We start from the raw sequence: 6,255 nt of genomic DNA on the forward strand, positions 1-6,255 counted from the left end.
GGAAAATCATGTCAAAGAAGGAAGTTGACCTAGCTCTAGGTGACCGGAGGGACCCAATCGACCGAGATAGCGGATAACATTTATTAGTAGATAAATATTGCAACCATGTCAATAAACTCCCTGACGACTGGGGATGGTCAAGTCGACCAGGATATAACACATCCGAAGAAGGCCTATAAAAGGAACCATGAGATAAAGTTTTCAAGCAATCTTATTCTCAATCATTCTCAATGTACTTGTGCTCACATTCAATGCTCTTCAGAGGCTATGCACTGTAACTTCATGCTTCATTCTCCATATATGGTAACATAAGCGTAACATTATCATTTCTTAGTTACTGTAATTATTGTGCTTTATTTTTATATTCTTTAAAAGATTTTTTCACCTCTAGAATCTTTCTAGAAAGGAGTTAATCAAAATAAGAATCAATTTATTTATATTGTGCGTCTTTATAATTGCTGCATGCTTTATCTGTTAACTTAGAAAATATTATTGCTCTTAGAATACTTGATTTAATTATTTATCTTTATTCCATTGTATTACCCTGTCAATATTCTTAGAGTTATATTTCGTCCTTTAAAGCTCATAAAATTTATAATACTATTCACTCCCCTCTAGCATCAAATTCAATTCTACAAGTAAGACTTGGGCTCAGACGTGAAAACATTCGAGTAGAGAGTCTTAGTTGCTACCTCGGGGTTAGGAGTTTCACGTCTATCATAAAGTTGAGTTGCTAGCTCGGGGATAGAAGTTTCTCGTCTATCGTAAGACTGAGTCGTTAGCTCAAGGTTGGGAGTTTCGTGCTTGTCACAAGGCTAAGTCGCTAGCTCGGGACTAGGAGTTCTGTGTCTATCATAAGGTTGAGCCGCTAGCTCAGAGTTAAGAGTTCAGTGCATGTTGTAAAGTTGAGTTAGTAACTCAGGTTAAGAGTTTCGTGCATGTCGTAAGGCTTAGTCACTAGCTCTAGGCTAGGAGTTTCATATCTGTCATAAAACTTAGTCACTAGATTGGGGCTAGGAGTTTTGTGTCTGTCGTAAGGCTTAGTCGCTAACTCGGAGCTAGGAGTTTCAAGCTTGTCGTAAGGCTTTGTCGCTAGCTTGGGGCTAGGAGTTCCATGCCTATCGTAAAACTTAGTTGGTAAATCGGGACTAGAAGTTCCGTACTTGTCGTAGTTGCTAGCTCGAGGGTAGGAGTTTCGAGCCTATCGTAAGGCTGAGTCGCGAGCTCGGAGCCAGGAGTTTTAAGCATATCGTAAGGCTAAGTGCTAGCTCGGGGTTAGGAATTCTGTGTCTATTATAAGGCTAAGCCGCTAGACATGGGCTAGAAGTTCTGTGCATGTCATAAGGCTGAGTCGCTAGCTCGGGGCTAGGAGTTCCAAGCCTATCAAAAGGTTGAGTCACTAGCTCAGGGCTAGGAACTCCATGCCTATCGTAAGGTTGAATCGCTAGCTCGGGGCTAAGAATTTCGTGCATGTCATAAGGCATTTACATAGAATAGAAGTATGAAAAGGAGCTATGACTTTACTTAATAAAGTGAGTCTATACAACAAAGAGGTAAAGTATTAGTTGGAATTAAAAAACCAAAACTCGAGTTCCCGGCTCCCATGTTCAAGCATGGTAAGGTCTAAGATGAATGACATTCCAAGGTTGGTCGAACTCTTTTTCTTCAAGATCATCTAAATAATAGGATCCACTACTTAGTCGATGAGTGACTCAGTAGGATCTTTCCTATCCTGGTTCTAGCTTCTCGATATCTCCCACAGGCTTCATTTTTTTCTAGATGAAGTCTCCTACTTGAAAAGAATGAGAGATGACTTGCTTGTTATATATTTGACACATGCATTAGCGATAGAAGTGAATCGCATGGTTGCTTTCTCCTTGGTCTCGATGTCAAGGTTGAGCTCGAGGAGTCGTTTGTCTGAGTTATCCTCTCCATAAGTGCAAATGCGTGCCGACTCGAGGCTAATCTTGACAGGAACCACTGCTTCCCCACCATAAACGAGATGGAAAGGAGTTATCTTGGTGTTGTCCCTTGGAGTAGTTCTATAGGCTCACAGGATACCACCACCAATCAAATGATCAATACTATCATCTGATTGGGCAAAGAAATCAAAGACATCCAAATGAGTTATGTCAACTAGACCATAATCATCAGTAAAATTTGTCTCTATTTTTCTTTTTTCCTTTAATCAAATTTTGGTATAGATCCATAAGATGCCTTGCTATACGACAGGTATAAGACCAATGCCCCACCATCCCGCGTTTAAAACACTTATCTTCATATTCTTTCAAGTTTTCCCCTTTTACTTCTTCATTATTAGATTTTCACTGCTAGTTGCTTGTTTTAAGTCTTTTACCATTTTATTGCTGATAATTTTTTCCTTTGGCCACTCCCACGACTTATCCCAATTTTATGATTTTGAGATGAGTTAGTATTCACTTAGGGGAATAATATTCCATTTGCTTCAGGAAACAGTGTAGATCCAATTAGACACAATTGATAATTTTTCATGAGTAGTTCATTATTCTATTTAGCAACTAGTAGGTATGGGATAAGCTCAGAATATATTTTAAATTTACATTCACAATTTGCTACGGTAGTAGCACATTCGATGCATAAAAAGTGAAAAAAGTTTTTTCTAATAAATTTTAAATAGTAATTTTCTCTCCAAAAAATGTGAATTTGGGATAATCTTGAATAGTGTCGAGTTATAATCGTTTACGGATTTAATCTTATAGGTGAAGATGCATCCATTCATAACATACTCTTAGAAGAATTATAGTTCTCTAATGGTCAAATCTTTCTTTCCAATTTTTTCAAAATTCTTATGATTCTTTTACATTGAGATACCCAATTTTCAATACATCATCTTGACGAAAGAACATAAGTGTTTTTGCACAATCCTATAGGAATTTGTTGTTTTCATTTTTTATTTTACCTCTTAAGCTCTTAGGGACAAGGTGGATCTCAACGTCCAAAATACATAACAAATAATTTTTCCCAGCAAGGTCGAGTGCTTCAAATTCAAACTTTATAATATTTGTCGTAGCAACCACTTAAAGAGCGCTCGTACTAATAACATGTTATAAAATTTAATAGTAGAGGAAGAGAGAATTGAAGAAAGAATTGTCTTATTGATCGTTTTTATCAAACACATAGGTGGAGTGGTATAGAAATGAAAGAATACAATTATTCATCAATCAACAATCAAATCAAATCCATCATCTATAACATGAAACAAATTGTGGTATTATCTTGGATAAGTGAGAAAATATAAATTTAAGAAATTTACAGAGCAATATGTAATATTTCCTAAAACAATAGAAATAGAGAAAATGCTGAACTAATGGACTTTAATTATCAATAACAGTGTGTATGATATGCCAACATCTTTAATAACTCCAACACATATTTTTAAAAAATAATAAAAAAAAGAGCCTCAAATTTCATAATTCAATTTGTCTCAAATCTAGCAACACATTGAAATAATCTTGTGGTAGTGTGGATATACGTACTAGAGTTTTATTTATTCTCTTTTACTATTTTAAATGCGACACGGACAATTAGTGAAGAACAAAAATAGATTTATTGATAAAATAAAATAAAAACATGAAGACTTATAAATGGTAGAAAATGACATTTATTTTCAAATAAAATTATTTTTTAAAATACATAAATAAAAGAGTTTTGCTATTTTTTGTTAATTATAATTTTTTATTTTATCAAACATCAAAAAATTTTGTAAAACAAATTGACCTAAGTTATAGTTTAATAATAATAATAAATAAAATAATAACGTTTAGTTGAAAAAAATAGAAGTTAATTTGAACTAATTAATAAACTTTTATTCACTTTAGTTTGATTTAATTATTCACATTATCTTTTTAGTGTTTTCTGGTCTTTTTTGGGTTTAGTAAAATATGAAGGAAAACAAATGCTCTTCCGATTCTAATACTAAATAAATCTGTGTTTGACAAGTCCAACAAATTAACATTTGAAATTTTGATTTGATAGGGGTGCGCCAGGCCAGTGATGTAGTGCAACTCACAGGCGACGCCTGAGAACCCAGCAGCAAGCTACTGTAATGGCCCTCCCCCACTTAAAAATTAATTTAATATCATAGTGGGCCAATGGCCCACGTATCAGATATTAAACTGATAAGAACAGATACTACACTTGATCTTAGCCAAAAGGCCGAGAAAGGTATGAGTTGCTATTACGATCTCTGTCCTATTTTATAATTGCTCTTTGTCCGATTTACTTTGGTAAATTCGGATGTGGGACTATTAAAAACAAGTTTGTTCTTACATCAAGGAAATCAAAACTAATTAATCAGTTCTACTATGTTTATAAGATCTAAAGGCTCATATTTCGCCCTCCAGACTACTATACAGCTGTAGAGTGCCTTTGTAGTCTCTTAGACATGTAAAGATCAAGTCCTAACAATGGTGAATTATCATATGAATTTTTCTCGATGAGCGATTGATCTAAAAAAGTTGGATTGCTAGGTTGTCCGTTGTGAACGTTTTCTGATTTATCTTGATGGTCGATGAAAAACTCTCATAGAACCGGACCAGATGGTCATTGTAGGATTAGTCACCCCAAAAGGTTGGATATATGATGTCAACTAAAAAAAATCTCAGATTTCATCCTCTAAGACAAGGCATGCTGACAAGTGCCGAGTATTTCTCTCGAACGGCGAGGATTCAATCCCTAACAAGAGCACTACCTATGATTGAATTTCTAATGTGCATGGATGACACGTCATGAGTTGATGCGTTTCTTGAATTTGTTTGATGAGTAGAATATAGAGTTGGATTGTCTATCCCAATTAGATCCGAATATCTAATATAAAAAAATAGATTTCACCGAAACTAAATTAAATATAAAGGAAAACTTTAGATGAGTTGAATTCTATAAGTTCTTTCTTAGTGCGCGCTGAGTTGTTTTAAGTTTAAAGGTTTAAATTGGATGAGTTCAAGCCACATAACATATCATATTTAAGATATAAAGATCCAGCTTTCGTCAAAATTAAACTAAATATAAAAAAAATTTGAAATATGTAGTTCTTTCTTAATATGACATTACTTGTGAGTACCATTTTTAGCAATGGATAAATTGGTAGAATATTTGCAAAATCAATCTGTTATAAACCTACTAAAGCTAAATCTACTATTTAAATATAAGATTAGCTATTTAATCATCAACTTCCTATAACTATGTAGTTGTCTGAGGCATTTAAATTGAATTCAGTTATAAGATTACATATGTAATTAAGCCTCAGCCGAATTTAAATATGGTTCTAACATTGTGGTTCAAAGATACAACTTAAAATCCTCTCCTCCCTTACATATCTTTCTTTCCTTTGCACCTCCTGTACGTTGGTCATTACAACTACAGAAACACTAATATTTCTTGCATGCATCAAAGATGCTCATCAAATTAGAAAGTCCCTTAATTGTTAATAAAAATATTTAAAAATTAATCATATATGCATCAATCAATTAACATTTGAAAATTGGATTTGATAGGGGTGCGCCAGGCCTGTGCAGTAGTGCAACACCCAGGCGACGCCTGAGAGCCCCAGCAGCAAGCTGCTGTGATGAGCCCTCCCCCACTTAAAAATTAATTTAATATCATAGTGGGCCAATGGTCCACGTATCAGATATTAAACTGATAAGAACAGATACTACACTTGATCTTAGCCAAAAGGCCGAGAAAGGTATGAGTTGCTACATAAAACTTTGTCCTATTTTATAATTGCTCTTTGTCCAATTCACTTTTGTAAATTCGGATGTGGGACTATTAAAGGCAAGATTCTTCCTATTTCAATTCAAGGGGAATTAAAAATAATTAGTTAGTCATACAATGTTTATAAGATTTAAAGGCTCAGATTTCACCAAAACTAAATTAAATATGAAGGAAATTATAGATGAGTCCAATTCTATAAGTTCTTTCTTAATGGGCGTTGGGTTGTTATAAGTTTAAAGGTCTAATTTATGATTTGACCTATGGCATGTTAATCAGTGATTTTATGTTATTTAAAAACTTCATTATTAGTCCATGACTTATGACACGTCCAGAGTTTTGTATGTGAAAGATCAACTAAAACTACACCTTTAAATGAGGCATAACTCTTTTGGCCATTGAAGAGTTTTCCTTAGTTAATTTACTAGACGATTATTGTTCGACAGAATAAAGAGTTCAAATATGATAGTTACATGATAATAACTCATTAGCCACTTGATTGCATAG

The 6,255-nt window shown here is 34.1% G+C and overlaps 2 non-coding genes across 2 annotated transcripts; both read right to left on the minus strand.

Annotated features, from left to right (window-relative positions):
* Positions 1 to 4,011: 4,011 nt before the first annotated feature.
* LOC141836771 (U2 spliceosomal RNA) lies at positions 4,012 to 4,207 on the minus strand. Its single transcript, XR_012602488.1, has one exon. It is a non-coding gene; the product is annotated as a U2 spliceosomal RNA (small nuclear RNA).
* Positions 4,208 to 5,528: 1,321 nt separating this feature from the next.
* Positions 5,529 to 5,726, minus strand: LOC141836782 (U2 spliceosomal RNA). The gene has a single exon (XR_012602499.1). It is a non-coding gene; the product is annotated as a U2 spliceosomal RNA (small nuclear RNA).
* Between the last annotated feature and the right edge of the window lie 529 nt (positions 5,727 to 6,255).

This window comes from Curcuma longa, chromosome 10 (genome assembly GCF_044706935.1).
Source record: "Curcuma longa cultivar G26 ecotype Majalengka, Jawa Barat chromosome 10, ITB_CL_G26_1.1, whole genome shotgun sequence".
Classification (NCBI taxonomy): domain Eukaryota; kingdom Viridiplantae; phylum Streptophyta; class Magnoliopsida; order Zingiberales; family Zingiberaceae; genus Curcuma; species Curcuma longa.